The sequence below is a fragment of the Amblyomma americanum genome, chromosome 10 (genome assembly GCF_052857255.1).
Source record: "Amblyomma americanum isolate KBUSLIRL-KWMA chromosome 10, ASM5285725v1, whole genome shotgun sequence".
Classification (NCBI taxonomy): Eukaryota; Metazoa; Arthropoda; class Arachnida; order Ixodida; family Ixodidae; genus Amblyomma; species Amblyomma americanum.
This window is the reverse complement of record NC_135506.1, coordinates 65,850,765-65,871,554: the sequence shown is the minus strand read 5'-3', so window position 1 is coordinate 65,871,554 and position 20,790 is coordinate 65,850,765. Positions and strand designations below refer to the sequence as shown.

General features: G+C 47.3%; 1 pseudogene; it reads right to left on the bottom strand.

Annotated features, from left to right (window-relative positions):
• Positions 1–20,145: 20,145 nt before the first annotated feature.
• On the bottom strand, positions 20,146–20,284 carry LOC144108965 (U2 spliceosomal RNA; annotated as a pseudogene).
• Between the last annotated feature and the right edge of the window lie 506 nt (positions 20,285–20,790).

The window sequence follows — 20,790 nt, the reverse complement described above, 5'->3', positions numbered from 1 at the left end:
TTAATCTGGAAACTACAGTCAGAAAGAGTTTATCAGATCCACCAGGTATTCGACTCATACCAATGAACACAGGCTTCCTATTAACGCTGCTAAGCTACCCGCCTCCTCTGTTAAGGCGTTCCCGCAGCCGCTTTACAATGCGCACCGGAAGCGTGTCTCCCGCGGCTTAATTTCCGAGTAGGTATCTCCCGACTTATTGCTTGTCAGAAAGCGTTATCTTGTGTACCACAGTGACTGTCTAGGTCGGAACGCTTAATAGAGCTTAAAGAATTTTGAAACGATGTTGTCGGTCTCACCAGAGCTGTCGTTTTCATTTATTTTGTTCTCCTACCGGGATTTCTATGGCGCCGTGTGCTGTTTGTCGAATTCCGTCAATGAAGAAAATAAAGGAAAATATAGACGCTACCTTGCTTGCAGGAAGTTCATGGAACGGTAAATTTAGTGCATGAATTCAAGAACCGCAGAAGCATCAGAACGTAAAGAAAGGGTCCAAATTGTAAATCAGGTGAATTAACGACTGAAAGCCACGTAATAACGTGTCCGAGTACCCATGTGAACGCTGGTGCTAAAAAAAGGAAAGCTTGGGATCGAAGCACCAGAGTCCCTAAATATCAGTGGAGTGGCGAGGAGTTCAACGTCCCCCTCTCGGAACGGTGGAGCAGGCACCTGGAGGAATGGGGTGATCGAGGCTAGCACAGACCTAACTTGGGAACATTTTAAAAAGAAAACAACGAGAATGTACACAAGGTCACGGACAGCGCGCGCGCGTGTGTGTGTGTGTGAGAGAGAGTGAGTGATTCGTTGTGGTGGCCTAAGTGGCAAGCAAACTTGTGAACTTGTGAAAATCTGGTCAATGTGGTGCAATTACGCTAAAATTACGCTTCGACGTCACAGTAGCCACGGACGCCGACATAGCTTCTCCGCATGATTGTATAAGGATAGATATATGTACATTGTGCTAGTGCGTGATGAGATCTTGCTGTGGGATAATAACATTTTTTTTTGTGGGGGGGGGGGGGGGCAGGAAATGACACAGTATCTCTCTCATACATCGTTGGACACCTGAACCGCGCCGTAAGGGAAGGGATAATGGAGGTAGTTAAAGAAGAAATAAAGAAAAAGGTCCCGTAGTGGAGGCCTCCGGAATAATTTCGACCACCTGGGGATCTTTAACGTGCGGTGACACCCTACAGCACACGGGCGCCTTAGCGTTTTGGTGGTGGTAGTGGTTTTGCTAAAAATAATAGTAAAAAGGAAGGAAAAGATTTTTGCTATCCCCGGCATCTGCCATCGATACTGAAGCACCTGAGCTGGGGCAGCGGAAATAAAGGATAGCAGGCAGAATGGAGAAATGAAATGAAAGAGGTGAGGGGACAGGAAGAGAGGATAGGGGGAGAAGTAATATGTATAAACTATTTACACAATAAGAAATGTGTCCAGGTTGTGCGCGTGATTAGTTCATTTTAGAGGAATTAAATCACACACGCGCACAGCACTGTGTTGGTTACAACTGGAGTGGGGCGTCCAGTTATTAATCGTTCAAGGTAAAACTCGTGGAGCGTTCGGTCACTGCGTGTAACTACCTGACAGAGAACAGACGGGACGTCAAGCCCGTGTGTTCGAGGAATGTACAGAGGCTCACCAAAGTTCGCTCACGAGTGCGCGCACTGCCCTGCGGCCACAATAGCGTCTTGATGGAGTCTGGTAGTATGCCCTGCGCCCTATAAGCCGCGAGCATATCGCGACGAGCATCGGCGAACGCGGTACAGTGAAGGAGAAGGTGTTTTAGTGTTTCCACTGCACCGCATCCATCACACACATCACTCGTCGCGATTCCGTGACGCACCCGTCGTTCCCCGGGCCACACGCAGCCAATGCGCGCGCGGAGGATCATTGCACGTTGTGGCCGTGTAAGTGCGCGACAGCCGGTGACACTGTCGATGCGCTCACCTCCCGCGATGCGTGGGTCGGGGTGCTGCTTTCGGAGATGGTCGTGGATGGCCGCACGCACGTCCTCCAGCGCAAGGGGCAGATCGCTGACAGGCAGTTGGTGTGCAGCGTTCGCGAGGTCGTCAGCTTCTTCGTTGCCTGCGATGCCGCAGTGACCGGGCACCCACTGTGCACGCACGGCACAACCTCTCTGCGCGAGGCGCTCGATGCGCGAGCGAATTTCCCGCACTAGTGGGGTACCGCGGCCGTTAGATTGCAGGCGGCTGAGGGCGGCGCGGGAGTCGCACAGCAGAGCACTCCTGGGCGGCGGAGGGCCGAGGGTGAGCAGCAGGTCCAGCCCGAGCCGGATCCCCATCAACTCCGCCGTAGTGGAGGAGCCCAGGAAGGCTGCGTGTTGCTGGCTGTGCAGTGGCAGGGCGGGGATGGTGGCCGCCGCAGCAAGGAAGCAGCTGTCGCGGGCCACTGAGCCGTCGGTGTACACGAGGAGATGGTCCTGGAGCTCCTCGTGTATGACGGCTTTGGCCAGCTGCTGCACAGCACAGAGGGGTGTGCTCCGCTTTCCCGCAATGCCGACGATCTCTCGCTGTACCTCCGAGGCAGCAGGCCAGGGCGCGCAGGAGCCTTAGGGGGGTGGGCCTTGGGTCAATTGCTCATACTCGAGCGGCGCCGCGCCCATTCGTGAGCGCGTGTGCGAGCGCATACGCTGCAGCAGCGAGCGTTTTGCCTCAATAAAAACGCAGCCGCCGCGGTCGGGTTCGAACCCGGGAACTCCAGATCAGTAGCCGAGAGCGCTAACCACAGAGCCCCGCGGCGTGTATTGCCATAGTTTCCAAAAAAAGCGATCGGAACATTTTTTTTTTACTTAAGGTCCAAGAAAATGGAGATTTTTATATATATCCAGATTATACATAATCCCTTGAATCTTTTATTTACGGCAGATATATGGCCGAACGTCTCGTTCACTAGCAGAGCTTGCCCCGTTGAATACACCAGATTACTTGATGCGAGCACGTTTTTGCGATATAGTTGAAGCATACGAGAACCTAAGAATTTCAGTTTAACTACGCGATCTTCAGAGGTTTGCAGCTTTCTTTACAAACTTAAATGCAATTAATTGTTGCCCATTTTGATCAAGATACCGACGACAAAGCGATAGTTCTCTGCGAAAAATTCAGCCAGTAATTTTCTTGTCAAACCCTCCATATAACAAATTTGTAAAAGGGCATAATTGATTAACCAAGACAAAGAAAATGCTGTAGTTAATTGCAACATCCAGTGTTTTGCAACAAACAGCCCAGGAACCCATTACTGAAAGAATAATAATAATAATATTTTGGTTTTGGTGAAAGGAAATGGCGCAGTATCTGTCTCAAATCTCGGCGGGCACCTGAACCGCGCCGTAAGGGAAGGGATAAAGAAGAGACTTAGAGAGGAAAGGGAGAAAGCGGTGGCGTAGTGAAGGGCTCCGTAATAATTTCAACCACCTGGGGATCTTTAACGTGCACTGACATCGCACAGCACACGGACTCCTTAGCGTTTTGCCTCCATAAAAACGCCGCCGCCGCGGTTGGGTTCGAACTCGGGTACTCCGGATCAGTAGCCGAGCGCCCTAACCACTGAGCCACCGCGGCGGGTTAACTGACAGTGCCTTAACGAATCCAACGAGAACATTTGTTTACACTTCGGCCGAGCGCGCTTACGGTAACCTGGTTTGACACGATCAGCGTGCGCTAAATGTTTCTGCTTTCCAGCAGTATATATTGCACTTAAGACGCCTATGGAGCTTACCAGTTTTACAGAGGTGGTAATGATGCTTGTCCTACCCCCGACTCACACATTTAGTTTGACATATTTAGATGCTTTAGTGCATGGTTAAAATGTGGACGCTCTGGCGTGGGAAGTTTTGACGAACCGTGTGTGCGATTATTACCATTCATTAACAAACATACTCTCTACACAGAGTTCGCATTGAAAAGTTTGGCTCTGGATCGCGAACTACACAAATACCTAAAAGCACACGTTAATTTCTGCCCGGCCACAGCCAACGTCGACCACACCATGTGGGGCTGTGTTCGTCACCCCCCCCCCCCCCCAAAAAAAAAAAATTCTCTCAATATTAATTCAAAGGAGCAGTGGGAGGCTGCCCTACGCAGCCCAGCGCCTGATCTCCAGGACAAGATCCTAGATTGGGCCCAGAGGGCAGCAGAGGCCTATTCAGCCCGGGACTTCTCTCCCTGCCCCGCTGCCCCTTCCCTTTTGGAGTAAATGAAGTTTTGGGTCAATCAATCAATCAATCAATCAATCAGTAAATCAATCAATCAAGCAATCAGTCAGTCAATCAATCAATTAAACAAACAAGCACACGTTAAGCAACAACACAGGCGCAACATATTTTAGAATTCTGCTTATACTCTTGAATGAACCCAGGAGCATTGCACATCTCCAAAAATGACTCGGCCTTTAAAAAGCAGCGCCGCCTGCTTGGTGCTCTGTGAGAGCGCTCGAGAACGGACTGTGGTAATATCGTTTGAATCCACGCAGGCAGTGGCTATAGTAATCCTGAGTTCACTCGACATGAAAGGAAAACTGACAGCGCATAGCGTCAAACATGTTTTCGCTATCCTGTTGAAATTCATTCCTGTCCATTCAGTTTCGTGAGAGGAGCAAGTACCCGCAAACACTTAAAAAACGACTCAAACGACATGACGGTTCGAGCCCTCGACATCAATGCTGTGCAACCCTCCTGGCCCCGTTCAAAAGAAATACGCAATGATTCTAAATAATAAAAGCTTTGAAGTCGTTTTGCGGGCCACTTTGCCCTTATTTGTTCGTCGCAGTCGAACGAGGTACAGTTCAGCATGCGACTACAACAGCAACCGATGATTTTCGACGAAGCCTGCAGTCTCGAAAGTCAGTGTCGTCGCTTCCTTTTCTTCTGGGGTATTTCGAGCAGCCGTTAGATCGGCCTTTCTCGCTGAACATGCCTCCAGAACCAGCAGCAAGCAAAAGGCGGAAAATCAAGCATAAATGGGACTCACCTTTCCCCACTGCGGCTTGTTCGTTCCCTTTCAGAGACCACTCTCCCCTCACCATCCTTTTTTTTTTCGGGTATATATATTTTTTCGTTCTCTTCTCTTACCCGTCCTTTTCATGCGAAGCAGGTGATTCCCAGTGGAGAGAGTGAAAGGGCAGCTGCCCCTATTTAGGGGAAACCAACACCCGGCTTATTCGGTTTGTAGAAAAAGAGAGGGACACTAACGGCGCGCCACGCCGTGGGAAAGGCGCAAAAAGGGAGGTGCGAGATCGGCGCGAATGAACGGCGCGGCCTTTGCATTCCGCGGGACTTGTGGAGAAAATGGGAAGGACAAGGAAGTAATAATAATAACTGGTTTTTTTTGGGGGAAAGGAAATGGCGCAGTATCTGTCTCATATATCGTTGGACACCTGAACCGCGCCGTAAGGGAAGGGATAAGAGAGGGAGTGAAAGAAGAAAGAAAGAATTAGGTGCCGTAGTGGAGGGCTCCGGAATAATTTCGACCACCTGGGGATCTTTAACGTGCACTGACATCGCACAGCACACGGGCGCCTTAGCGTTTTTCCTCCATAAAAACGCAGCCGCCGCGGTCGGGTTCGAACCCGGCAACTCCGGATCAGTAGTCGAGCGCCCTAACCACTGAGCCACCGCGGCGGGTGGACAAGGAAGAGGAGTACGGCTTTTGGAGCAATGCCCGCGTCTCGCTGGTGATTGGGAATCTTAATTACCTCGCTTGCCGACCCGTCACATAAGTCGGCGCAGAAATCAGGCCAAGTCAGGAGCATGAATTTACTCCACGTTTAAACCATTCGGGCCCTTGATACACCGACACACTCTATAAACATTGGCGGTGGTGGCTTATAGGCGGGAGCATTTATCTGACCCGTTTGCGAGGTGTGCCGGTTTCGATCCCTAGTGCCGCCGGGCATGAGCCTGCTTTGTGGACCAAAGCAAGATGATCGGCATGAACTTAGCACCCGAGCAGACGAGATTTCGTCAAACCTTAGATATAATTTTGTATGCACCGTTGCACGAAAACTGCAGTCCCAGCTTCTAGCTTTTCTACACTAGACGAAATGTGTGAACCACGATAACAAACGTACATATGCCTGTTCGCATATAAGTGCCGTGCTTTGCGTAAGACGTGAGACAGAACGTGCTTGATATCCAACCTTAATTCTGGTGCTGCGACTCTCATAATAAAACAAAACAAAAACTTGAGAATGACATTTTCTGTTTCGGCACATGCATAATAAATTAAATTGGTTGGTGGGGAAAGGAAATTGTGCTGTATCCCTCGGCGGACACCTGAACCGCGCCGTAAGGGAAGGGATAAAGGAGGGAGTGAAAGAAGAAAGGAAGAAATAGGTGCCGTAGTGGAGGGCTCCGGAATAATTTCAACCACCTGGAGATCTTTAACGTGCACTGATATCGCACAGCACACGGGCGCCTTTTGCGTTTTGCCTCCATCGAAGCGCGGCCGCCGCGGTCGGGTTCGAGCTCGGCAACTCCGGATCAGTAGCCGAGCGCCCTAACCACTGAGCCACAGCGGCGGGTGCACGCATACTGAATTACAATATAACCAGTCTTCTCGTTTGTTTTTCCTGGTTTCTTCTTTGTTTAGTTTTTTTCAGTGACAAGAAGCAATAGGGAGTGAGCGCAGCGCCGAGTAGGCTATGGTGTGCAAACAGGGGACGCATTGCACCCAGGCTAAAGTTCCAGTTTCTTAACGTAGGTTCATTTCAAGCAGGTTCCCGCGAGAGAAAAGAAAAAAGGAAAAATAAAGCAGAATGAACGAATCGGGAGGAGTGCGGCTTGTCTTTCCCTATACCACTGCTTTATTCAAATGTAACTAAAGATCTCAAGTAGGAGAACCGAGGGAAGGGCGAATAATTCTCAGAAGCTACCTGACCACAATGTTTGGCTGTGTAACCTTGCGCTAACAGTAGGCCGTCTAAACGCATCGTGTGTTCGCTCTTAACAGCTCACTAAGTAACAGCTCTCCCCTCTGACCGACCCCAGCCAGAGGGGTGCTCGTACTTCTGCTTGCTCTTCAGACCGGCGTTGAAAGTGCCTTGGTTACTGAGAACGCATATTTTTTGCAGCGGTTTGTTTAGCTCTCCAACATCATGTGTATCTTCCACTAGCGCTTTTCAGAACCCCGGTAAATTATACGAGAGAGGGTATGCTTTCGCTCCAAGCACAGTGCAAGAATTACAAAGCACCCGGAAGACGGATTGAGACGCGAAGTAAAGAGTGTGCTGCAGCCTCTTATCGCCGCCTTTTAGCAGCAAGTTTAGGTCGCTATAAACGCCGTTGACTTCCGCAACCAACCGAAGTTTCTGTTTCTGTTTGTGGCTTGCCAGTCGGGAGCTCCAAGGTCACTGCCGCCTGAGCGCATGGTCTTCGCATCTGTACTTGATTTTTCTGGCCTCCTTCACCCCGACTCGTTTCCATTAATTTCGTTTTTTTTAGTAATACTCAGTTTTTTATGCTTTCGTGATTCGTGAGAAACACGAAACAGCATTCAGTAAATCCTGCACGAAGGAATGCTCGACTTTTCCTCGAGAGTAGTAGTAATAATAATAATAATAATAATAATAATAATAATAATAATAATAATAATAATAATAATAATAATAATAATAATAATAATAATAATAATAATAATAATTGGTTTTCGGGGAGAGGAAATGGTGCAGTATCTGTCTCGTATCGTTGGACACCTGAACCGCGCCGTAAGGGACGGGATAGAGGAGGGAGTGAAAGAAGAAAGGAAGAAAGAGTGCTCGAGAGTGCTAGATTTCATTTCGAGGACGTGACTACCGCTTGAATGGAAGCGTGGTCGTCACGTTTCCGTTTTATCAATCTTCCATGTTCGCGTACATTTCGACTGCATTTTTTAACTCGACCCAACGCATACGCGCTAAAGAGATACCCGCTCTTGCTGCTGTGCTTCGCCTGCTTCCTGGATCAGGCTCGAGAATGTCCAGAAAGGATGCTCGAACCGCGGAGAGACAATACATCCAAGACGTAACGGGAAAGTATGTTCAATGCGCGATGAGAAAGATGCTTGGGAGAAAAGAAAGTCACTGCTCTCCGCCTTCAGAGAAGGAGAAGGCCTTGGTAGCAGCTCCTTTGAATTGAATTCGCAGTCCTGAGTTTTGCTACGTCTGGCGTGAACGTCTGTTTTCTGTTCGTAAACAGTCAAAGTACGGATTGCCGGCGCTGAAACCCGCAAGATAGTTTGAACTGTCCACCAGAATAAAATTAAATGGCGGAAAGGAACAAACACAGGACGACAGGGAGATATAAAGAGCGCCTACAGTCAAGTAAGCTTATTGCGGAAAACGCCACATTTAAACGCCAGTACGTTATCATTATCAGTTCATTGTCACAGCCAGAACAAGCCTACAGGAAAAAAACGTACAGAATCAAGATCATATTTATACATAACCGCCAGTGCATTACTGCTTTCAGAACTAGGTATGAAAAAATATGTTCCTTTGCGCCATTCAAATTTTGTTATGAAGCAACTAGCCCAACAGTTAGTACATCCACTAGAAGCTTGGTTGCTCGGAACAGAACAAGATGTATTCTGAGGCTATTGCTTACAGCTACTGATAGGTATTGTTACAAATTGGAGGAAACAGAAGGCAGACGGATGTGTTGTCCAAGTGGTATCGAAGTGCAGCGCATGATTTTTAGGATATTAAGTCCCGAGCACGGAAATTTATAAGAGTTTCGCATTTCGTGAAGGACGACTTCATAGCCTACGTCAAGGCTGAAACAAAGCTTTTTATTTCGCCGTGCGCATCAATTATTGCGATGAAGCTCTCCTCGTCGTTACTTGATAGCCACATTAAGCGCCATCTTTCGGAGGCTTCAGGTTTCGTCCGGAGAGCTGACTTAAGAAGAAAAGCGAGGGGTCGAAAGAAATTGCGTTACGAAGAGACTTCCCAAACATGTTATTATCACAGTATTAATGTAAAAGGCACTTGGAAACACTTAGATAAAGAACAACAACTGGCAAAGCTGATAAAAAGCACATGGGAAACAGTCACTGATGCGTGGCATGTACAATGTATGTCTTGTTAATCTATACGATTTCAAGCTGTTATTTAGTAACGCTGATTGAAAGCATTTTTGTCTTTGGTGTTTCCTGTGTTTTATTTTGGTTTTTTGCTTGTTAGTTGTTGTTTTTTTCGCATCGTTCTATAAGACAGGCGCAAATTATTTCGCTGACATTTTTGGGAGGAGTTTCACATGCCATATCTTAATGACGGTAGCGGGTTGAGCTAGAGAGCAGATAAAGTCATCATGGGGCCTCACGGTCGGGGTGTAGAAATTAGGAGGGGGTGCTCCCCAGCCGGCTCTCAGCACCGGAGACCGCGGAGAGAGTCTTGTAGTAAGCTGTCTCCGCCTGACGGATGATGAGTCTTTGCTGACCCGGGTCGTGGCTCCGGATCAGCTCTCTCCAGGTGGCAAGGGTTGGAATGCTTTCTGATTTAACCCCAGGAGAATCCTGACACTCCCAAATTAAGTGACTTTGCGAAGTCATTCTTTGGCAGCTACTGCAGAGCAGTTAGTTAGGCAATTAGTTAGGTGTTTCGCTCTTCTGCGCATGTTCCTACATCACACGTTTGAAAATAGCGCTTCCCCAAGTGTCCGCCAAACCGCCGTGAAAGAGACAACGATCTGCCAGGCTCCGTGTGGAGAGGGTGTCGCCATCTACTGCTAGATCTCGTAACAATCAATGGAGAAACGCGTTGAAAGCACCCTCGTCAAATCTGGCCCTGGCTACCGTGCCAGATGACTATGGAAGAGACTCTTACTTCCGAATGGGTCTACATACTCATCTGGCACGGTAGCCAGGGCCACATATGTGGAGGGCGCGCTTTTCCTAATGTCTGCGTCTCTGCCACGGCCACCTCAATCGGCGCGGTCGGCGGGCCCCGCCGCGCGCGTCATCGAGGCGGCCGTGTCTCTGCAATGATTGTTACGAGATCTAGCAATAGATGGCGACACCCTTTTCGCACGGAGCCTGGCAGCTCGTTCTCTGTTTTCCATGGCGGGTTCGCGGACGCTTGGAGTAGCGCTATTTTCAAATGTGTACCGTAGAAAGAAGCGCAGAAGAACGGACCAACTAATTGTGTGGCCCTTGTGAACAAAAGTGACTTCTTTACTCAGGCACACACGGATGCGCTGGTATCGAAGGCATGTAGGCGGTGGATGTCATTAAGCTTGTCCCTTTTTAGGTTTGCGCAATATGATTAAAATTAATTTTCAATTGAAGTTGGTTTTTTCGAAAGGAAATGGCGCAGTATCTGCCACACATATCTCGATGGACACCTGAACCGCGCCATGAGGGAAGGGATAAAGGAATGAGTCAGAAAAGAAAAGAAGAAAGAGGCACCGTAGTGAAGGCATCCTAGCAACTCTTCTATTTCACGAGTCGTATGAAAACAATAGCAGGGTGTCATCGGTAGCTGGTGCAATGGACGCGCCCTTTAGGTGCCGGCTGAAACTTAGCGGTTGATTTTTCTTTTTTTTTTTGGAAAAGAAATGGCGTAGTAACTGTCTCTGTCTCATTTCTCGGTGTACACAACAACCGCGCCGTGAGGGAATGGAGGGAGGTATAAATGAAAGAATAGAGAAAGAGGTGCCGTAGTGCAGGGCTCCAGGATAATTTCGACCACCTGGGGATCTATGACGTGCACTGACGTCGCACAGTACGCGAGTGCCTTAGCGTTTCGCCTCCATCGTAACGTGGCCGCCACGGCCGCATTCGAACCCGGGTTCTCCGGCTCAGTAGCCGAGCGCTCTATCCACTGAGCCACCGTGGCGGGGTCGGCTAACATTGGCACGGACGCTCGCCCACCACTCCTCCCGTAATGGGGCGCCTTTCCTTTTGAGCTTGAAACAAAGTCCGAACGACAGAAAGGGATGACGTAGGAGTCCTCTTTTTTTTTACTGGTGGGCGTCCCGTCTTTCGTCAAAAAAAGTGCAAAATTCGGCAGGCACTTAAGACTGCTTACGTGTAGGAATGCGAAAGCATTAAAGTGTTGAGACATGCTACGTGGCAAAATGACTATTAATCATGAGCCATTACTATGAGGATGCATATTTTGGACAAACTCTATACACCGTGTATTACGTTACTTGTAAATTGCTTAATCATGCTACGTTGCAGACGTGCAGAGTCACGATACGTTGCAGAATTACGATGGGTCATGACTCTGACTACGGGTCAAGACTTTCATAGCTTCTAGTGCGTTACGTTTCATCATTCATCACTGATGGCGTGTTGTGAAGTAGTACACCGGCGTTCTGACATCATCCGGATCGGTCACATGGGAACAGAACATGAGAGTAAAACACATGATGCCGTGGGGAGAATATGCTTCGCATGGTCACTGATAGAAGGCAATGAAGAAAGAAGCATTCACAGTTTTTGATAGAAACTTCAAATGATTGTATTCAGTACTTGCACGGCGAGAGTTACTGGAAATTCGAGCTTCGAACCAGACAAAATTGAATGCCCTCAAGCAGCTGAGGAATATTACGATCCATGTTTGAAACTGTTTAGGCATTGCAGCCACAGAATACCCCTCATGAATGCAGCGGCGAATTCCTTCAAAGGAGGCCTTTCATCTAATGACATCGACCGATTCTCGTAACGTCGCAGTTAATCACATTTCACGGAGGCATTTGCTATCCACCTGCGATTTCACGCTTTCTGATTAACCGCGACGTCATGAGAACTGGTCGCCGCCATTGGCGGGGGGGGGGGGGGGGGGGGGGATGTCACCTTTGGGGAGAGCATTCGCCGCTGAATTCATGTGTTGTACCTTAATTACTACAGTCCTATATAATTTAAGTGAGTTCAGCTTGGACAGCCGCCGCCGGAACTGCGCGTTGTTTTGGCAACAACGTTTTGCACATGGTGTGCTCCTGCATGTTACACACACAAGACACACAACAAGACATGTGCAGGACATGCGCAATGCGCTGAATAGGTAATAAGCTAGGTGTATGTTTTGCATGACGAGCGGGAAGAAATGCCGCCTATTGTTTGTCGAGTATGACAAACATGGTCTCAATATTTCTATTTGTGGCCTCTACTAATATCGATGAAGTGCAATGGTTAATAAAAAACGTACTTTAAAAACTTGGGGGAATTGCAGATATTTTCCAAAAATGGTGGCGGCCAGAAGTTCCCGGAATAGAGATTTCTCGGTCTATGTAAAGGAATTTTTGTTCCCGCATGGAATATCACTGTGGCGCACGCGCGAATGAGCAAACGCTCCTCCACGCGCAAAAGCGAACGACGAAGTGCCATCGTTGTCAGTCATTAAGAAAAGGATGATATACGATTAAAAAAAAATTGCTCGTAGCGTGGATCACCAACTACGTACGTCTCTCATATGGTGTAAGGAAAATAAAAAAAAACATGAAATCACGCTCAGTACTTTTTGTGGTCGCTAACGGTATCTTTTGCGGAGCTCACTATGTACTGCAAATGTTTAACTGAAACCATCAAAATGAAACTTGACGGCAGCATCGACGTTGCTATAGGGCGAGAGAAGGCTAAAACTTCCGAATGACAACTTACCGTTGAACTCCATCGAATCCTCATGCAATTCCACTCAAATGGCTGTTGAATGCGTGCTTACAGAATGGGGAACACGGTAGTTTGGTTTGGTTTATGGAGTTTAAAGTCCCAAGTCGCCTAAGGCTGTGAGGGATGCCGTAGCGAAGGAGTCCGTAAATTTCGACCACCTGGGATTATTTAACGTGCACTGACGTCGAAAAGATACACGGGCCAATAGCATTTCGCCTCCATCAAAATGCGACCGCCGCGGCGCGGATCAAACCCGCGACCTTTGGGTCAGCATCCGAGCACCATAACCACTCAGCCAGCGCAGCGGCTTTTGAGCAGCGAATTGGAAGGAAGTCATTCGTTGGCACGTGCTCCAAGGCAACCTGGTTAAATGGCTCGCTAGCATTTTGGATTCGCTTGTGGAGACAGTTCTTTGCGACTCTCCGGTTGTTTTAAGTGCTCTAAAACAGATTTGCTTCGAGAACTGGTTATGGGGAGTTTTTGGGTCCATATTTATCATCTCGTTTTTGCCCGCGCACAATGCATCGTGGCCTTTCTAACTCAGCACGCGTCAGGTACACGTCACGTAGTACTCGCCAGAGGTACTACCTCGATAGAAAGAAACCGCGCACAACCCGGCGCCAACACGCCCCGCTGTTTCAATTTCTTTTTACCGCGCTTTTACTTCGGTGATAGCAAAAAGACCCTAAACTCGTCCTTGATACATTCTAGGACTACTCTAACGTCTTCGTACCACCCAAGTAAAAGTGCGATGAAATAAAAAAAAAAAGAATTCCAGTAGCGGGGCGTGTCGGCGCCGGGTTACTCGCGTTTCTTTCCATCGAGGTAGTACCTGTCAACGTTTATAGACATACTTCAGTTTCGAAACTCCTCGGCGTGCCCACGGGGAGGAGCCGGCCCGCCGCAGTTCCTGCCACCGCGGCGCTGCTGTCGACGGTTGAGCTATCGGAGCAAGCGTCGTCTGCTAACACCCAACGTTTCGCTTGCGCAGGGGCTTCAGAGTTCGCTGGCAGAATGTTTGTTCAGCGACCCTCTTCGACAAATAGGCATTATTGCAATAAGGCACGCTTGTTTTATCGCGTGGATAAAAGTTTGAGTCGGGTTGGCTTGTTTTTTTTTTTTTTCGGTAGCACTACATACGTTGCGCCCCCGCTCCTGTTAGTACACAGCAAAGAGATGCGTCTACATGCGGCGTTCACCGTGCTAACATCTGCGACAAGACTGCACTCAAACTAGTGTGCATATGGCGCTAATTTAGGCGTGTTGGCGGTATAATTTGAAAGGCACTTGCTCATCATCTGTCGTGTCAGGCCACCGTAGCTCCGTGCACACGTGTCCCGGCGACGTCCAATAATTTTACGTGCGCTCAGCGCCCCCTAAGTCTGGTTTACATTGCTGCTCATGATGCAACATTCCTCAATCTACTGATTCATGATATACTCTAACTGCACCACTGGCAACGTACCATCGTTTTAATGCGAACATTTCTAATGAAGGATCGCGTATGAGGGAAACCAATCGCCAAAAATAAGTGACACCAAGAAAACTATTGAGAATATTAAAAGTACGATATTAAGACTGTTAAAAATGAAAGCAAGGACTTGAATTTATTGCCAGTTTTATACTGTGGACATATCTAGAGGTACACTCCTACGAGCGCTCTTTTTATTTTCCAGGCGGTGGTAGGTTGCTCAAGCCTCGCTCTGGGCCCGGGCGACCTAACACCACTATAATGTAGACGATCTCTTTGCACGGATTTTTTTTTCATCTTACTTCCGCAAAAAAAAAATGCGTGTGCTTTACCGAATAAAAATGAACAAATTGGGCTCATCTAGCGTTCTAAGCAGATTATCGAAAACTAATGCTCAATTCTCTTGAAGATAAACAGCCTCTTCTTTCCGCTTCAAAAGAAAATGTACTTGCAGAAGATCAGGCTCCGGTTTTAAAAGCGGCAATAAAGTAATTTGACCTTGCGAGATCTTCTAATTCTGAGGAAGTCTTAGGGTGGGAAGCACCGTTTTCGGTAATAGCTGCGAGGTAAGTTCTCTCCAAATAATTATGGGACTCACCTTTCTTAACATGGCTTAAAAAATACTGGTTGTGTGCTGCTATAAACTCCGTCCATCCTCTTCGGCGATCGCCGCTTTTTGAAGGCAAACGACAGGTGTATAGGAAGGATTGATCGGAAATCGCGTAAAAACGGATTTTTTTTTCTTCAGTGCGCCTTGTGTATCTCCACGACGTCGTCATTGATGTCTACGCTTTTACGCTAAGTGATTGTTTGAAACTTAATCACATATATTGTGTGTTCTCTCGACCAGCCTGACAGCGCAGGGATTTTCCTGTTTTTTTTTTCCTTTTTCAGGAACAGAGGGTCACATAGTGAGCAAATTGCGGCCATTCTTTCATATCCTCAGCCGCTGGTGCAACCGCGCATGAAGCAGGCAGTCATATTTGTTGAATATCAGAAAATCGGAGAAGATAAAACAGTGCCGCGCCACTTAAACGCTCGGAAGTTCATTAAGGAAAACGCTTCCTGGTCACAGGAAACGGCTGCATATGCATTAGCGGTAGCGTCGTCCATTACACCTTTCAATCTTTTCGTTGATAGATATAAAACTGCGAAGGCGAACGGCTAGCCGTTACTGAAAGCCATGAATGGCATGACATCTCAAGAAAAAAGAAACTGGACGTAGAGGAAATATTATACCACCATATACAATGAGATGAGCGCTGTCGCCCGCACCGCGCGACGGCCACGACGGAGCAAGCGTCGACTGCAGCGCCCTCACACTCCCTAGGGGCAAGTCGCGCCCGGCTAAGGCGGGAGAGTTTCGAAAGTCCAGTATATCTATAAACGTTGGTACCTGTGATAGGTACGCGCCACGTGATGGGTCAAACTGCCTTACGCAGGTTTCCTGACTGTTGAACCATGCGAAAGCGTTCTAAATATTCACGCAGGAGTGAAGAAATCGCGCGCCTCCTAATAAATTAAAAAGTGCTGGGTAAAACATACCAGCACTTACTAAAACATGACATGTATTCTTTTTTTTTTGCCTGCCTGACGGCCAACGAGAACCAAGCTGAGCCGAAAAAAATTCCAAGGTTTGCCTTCAACATCATCTTTCTTTTCAGAAATTTAAATGAGTGAAAGGGGTAAAGGAATGGGGCGTACCCGCATGCCACTTGGTTTCGGAAACCAAGTGGCGTGAACATTACCAGTCATTTGGCAATGTGCAGGATTGTTTTAGCATTCGAGATGGGTAGAAAATAAAAATTCTATTTCTTTCTCTTTTTTTTGGGGGGGGGGGGGGGGGACATCATCCTACACCGTACACCCTTAAAACCAAGATGCAAATCCAAGATCCACTCAGTGGTTCATCTTTTGGCCCTAGACATATATCAGCAGTACGTACGGTGACTGGCAACACGCTTTGGCCCCTACTCATCTGCCTGGCGGCGCAACTCAGCACACGAAACCGTATGCAAGTGCTACAGGGTACAGCAGCAGAGAGAGTGGGTAACGCGCTGTTGGCATTCAATCTGCTGCACTCCTGGAGGGGACGTACTTCGCTCGGCGGGGATGTGAATTAGGCACTGGGGTAATAAAAATACTTCTCTTGATCATGTCACCTGCACCAAGATGAACTAGTGTACTACGTGAATAACGCATTCGTAGAGGTCCTTTTGGAAGCAATTACCCCATTTCTGAGAGCACCCTCACGTGCCAAAAAAGATCGCAACAAATATTTTTCTTTCTTTTTTTTCTCTGTTTTACTTTCTACCAAGGGATGCAGCAAGCACTGGCCGTACAAAACTCGGAGGGTGAACTTCATCTAGCAAAGTCGCGAGAAAAGATAAAAATTTCAAAAATATTTTGTTTCTCAGCTCTGGGTTAATACATCAATTATTTACCAACTTCTTGTTTATCCTTCCTCCTTTCATCAGTCATCAGTCAGCCTTAACGATGCCGCTGTTAAGGCTGGTCACAGGTCATGGGCAATGATAACAACGGAATGGGATGGGGAAAATGAATCTGTATGCTATGCAAGAGTGGCGTGGTTATCGGTTGCAAAGCGTGGTCCTGCAACAGGGAATTGTTACACAGCAGTTAATTATAGATTTTTACGAGGCAGTACTGAACAATAATCTATGCGACAGCGCATAATGTAAGCCTGCTCGTTATTCCTGGCCAGCAAGGGCTTTTTAAATACAGGTTTCTCTGCCGTCAAAACACCATCAAAAACAGCCGAGTTCAAAACCCTTTCGTGCTTAGAATTGCTTTTATACCCTCTTTTTACCATATGCCTCCCAAAGGTATTTTCAACTAGCTCGGAAATTTTTATGCTTGCAGATGACGCCCTCTTTCTATTTATCAGCAATAAGCTTCCAGTAGTGAAAAACAATATAAATAATGAATTTGTAGCTATTTCAGCATAGATTCATAACAGCTGTTTAGCTTTAAATACCGATAAAAACTGACTATACTATTTTTGTTAAAAACGTAGCAAAATATTCAAATAAATAATTTTGTACATGTTCAAAACAAAGTTATTAAAACATTTTTTATCTAGGCCTTACGGAGGAATAATATTTGACCATCATATAGTTTACAAATAACTGGCACATAAGGTCTGAAAGGCTACACGTCTTTTTTTTTTACTCTGACATAAGCACCACAACACTTCACACGCCTTATTATTCTAACGCTGCACTTGTCATTATCCAATTCATCTCAGTTATGCAGTGAGTTCATCGGGGCTTGCGTTAAAACGTACTTACTAATTATTAAGACTACACAAACTCTGTTAGCTAACAATACAACGTCCTTTCTGGATAGGTCTACTGATATGCTAATGTAGCATTTAAGCTTTTAAAATGGCAACTTTGCGTTAGGAGGGCATATCGCTCGTTGGGAGCAATATCGCTAGTATACAAGCAGCCCCCTGTACCTATATGATCATTTTGTATACCAATGAGCACCACCGAGCAAGCAAGGAACGTTAGTCTTAATCATATTCGCCTCAATATAGACATATAAATACGGATACAATTTTTGCGTGGAAATTTTTTAAATTCCAATTAAAGCGAATGGAACTAAGCGAGGAAGTTTACGTGGAAACGAAAACGTGTTTTTGAAATCCAAATAAGGTCATAGCAAACTTCTCTTTATGTACCTTCAAAGGCTGATCTATGTATTAGTGTTTCTAAATGACTGGACGGCTGGGCCTTCCTGGCTATCGGTAAAAAGTGTCTTTGTTAAAACTTCTCTGCTCTTACTGAATGAAACGTTCTTGATTCTTCTTTTTTTTTCTTGAAAAGAAACTGCTCCGGCCGAGCCGCGCATTACGATGGTATAGCGGCGCGAACTTTACGCCCATTGCCCTATACGCGCAACGGCCGACGGCCGCTCCATCATGGCACTCATTACGTGCCCGCCAGTTAGGAGCCAGCTCAAAGCCCCAGTAGGCGGGTGGCATATCCCGCGGCGCCGGTGGTTCGCGCGGACTGCGGCGTCGCGTGCCAGGTCGCGGTCACACGCGCGCCCCATCAACGGGCATCCCGTCCCCATATTGCGCCTCGCGTGCCACCTATTGTTCGCTGCTTCCGTGCCTCCCCCCTCCTTTTGTGATAACGCGGGCAGTGGTTCTACGTGGGAGTCGGGGCATCGCCAAAAGCGGTACCGCGCAGCTGATCGGGTGGCCGAAACGGTTTCCTCGTGTGTGACGGGAAAGCGGCCTTTTAATGGGACTTGGTGGCTGCCCTGACCTTTTCATGTACGGCTGTCTTATTCGGGGCTTTGGCAGCGTGGGAAGCATATGCTCAGCGGCGCCACCCGTGGGAAACTCGTTCATCAGAGCGGAGGCGGCCATGTTTTTGTCGGCGCGTGCGGAGGTGGCCGCTTGTAATGCGTTTATAAGGGCTCTTTGGGAACGGGGGCGTATAAGGCTCCGGAGCGTGGATTGACACGGGCAGAATTTTGGGCTCTTGTTCCCGTGCGCGCCGTGTGAACGACTGCCACCAAATGCAGCTCGTCGTTTCCTCTACAGTCGGCTTCGCGTTATACGGACTCTAATATTACAAAAGAAAATTTTTACGGTCCTATTCATAAGATCAATCGACCACGCGCGAAAACATTTACAAACCACCAGTAGTTGCGTGTTCCGAGTGTCCAAGCCCATTATTAAAATATGGGACACAGTCGGACAATGTTATTCATGTAATGAAACCAATTTATTCTCCGTGGTAGTATTTATACTCCCTTCATTAAAATGCTCTCGCAACGCTGACTTGGTGAAGCGCGCTAACTATAGCAGCGTTTACATAAATGCGACCGAAGTCGACTGGTGATAATAATAATAATAATAATAATAATAATAATAATAATAATAATAATAATAATAATAATAATAATAATAATAATAATCATAATAATAATAATTGGTTTTGGGGGAAAGCAAATGGCGCAGTATCTGTCTCATGAATATCGTTGGACACCTGAACCGCGCCGTAAGGGAAGGGATAAAGGAGGAATTCAAAGAAGAAAGGAAGAAATAGGTGCCGTAGTGGAGGGCTCCGGCGTAATTTCAACCACCTGGGGATCTTTAACGTGCACTGACATCGCACAGCACACGGGAGCCTTAGCGTTTCGCCTCCATCGAAACGCAGCCGCCGCGGTCGGGTTCGAACCCGGGTACTCCGAATCAGTAGCCGAGTGCCCTAACCACTCAGCCACCGCGGTGGGTCAGAAGGCGACTCCAGTCCACGTTTTGAGGGAAAGAGCAAAAACGTCGAGGAAGAGAGCAGATGACGAGTCAAGCCTTTCCTTTTCACAACCTGCTCTTTGCCTCAAAAAGGGGATTGCAGTCGACTTCTATGTGCCGTGATGCTTTCTCGAGCCCACGTGCGATAGGAAAGGAGTAGCGCTTACGCAGCGGTGAACATGGGTGCCGTCGAATGTGCATTTTAATGCGGTCTTTTGATTACCGGGCTCATTACGAATATTCGATTGCTAGTTAGTTTAACAGAAGTTTCAGAACAAGACTGGGGTCCAGATTTCTTTCTCGCAGCGTTACATCCCCCCTCCTTCCTTTTTTTATTTCGTGGTTCTCGTCCGCGTAAATGACGTCATCACTAGCGCCGGAAATTTAGGCACTAAAGAATCCCGAAAAGGGCAGCTATTTAGGCTCTAAAAAATATTGAAATTGGCGCTATAAACTGAAAAATGGGCATTTTGATTAGCAATCATTATTTATTATCAACGCTTCTTGACTAATATTTGCAGTCTATATTAACTACATATACACTAACTAAAATGGTATTAATAAAAGAGAGTTCGATCTGTTCAGGCAGTCAGCACAAAAGAACAGCCCACGATTGGTCAGTCAAGATAGATAGATAGATTGTTACCAGGAAGAAAGGAAAGGAAAGTGCACAGGCCTGCTCACTGGCTCAAGCCGAGCCACAATCGCTACCACGTGCAGAGAGTAGGAGAGTTGAAAGATGGGATAGAAAGACAGGATAGTAAAGACGCGCTAAAGACAAGGCCGATCCCGGAGGTAGTGCAATACCGGGCCAACCGGTGGCGGGAGTGAAGCATCCTTCAAACTCGCCGCCACATTTCCAAAAATAAGTCCAATTGGACCCGTAACAGATACTCTACGGGGTCCGGACATTCGAAAGCACGGAGCGTGCTCTGGCCTTGATGCAGGCCGCAGTAAAGCCTCCTCTTTTGAAGTTGTGGTTGTCGTCCACGTGAAACGACGTCATCAGACCACGCTTATTCTAAACACTAATACGTGTATATGGGAGTAAAAAGGGAGTAAACTGTCCTCTAGCGTGTACTCCCCTCTATTAAAGTGTGTGCGCTAGAGAGGCATGCTCACTCCCTTTATAACCTTTTCTGCTTAGAGTGAAGCAGAATCACATGAAATACTGGCACGGATATGGCCATCGTTATAGCAAAATAACCTCGGAAATAATGATAATAATTAAGATAATAATAACTGGTTCTGGGGAAAGAAAATGGCGCAGTATCTGCCTCATATATCGTTGGAGACCTGAAGCGCGCCGTATGGGAAGGGATAAAGGAGAGAGCGAAAGAACAAAGGAAGAAAGCGCCGCCCGTAGTGAAGGGCTCCGGAATAATTTCGACCACCTGGGGATCTTTAACGTGCACTGA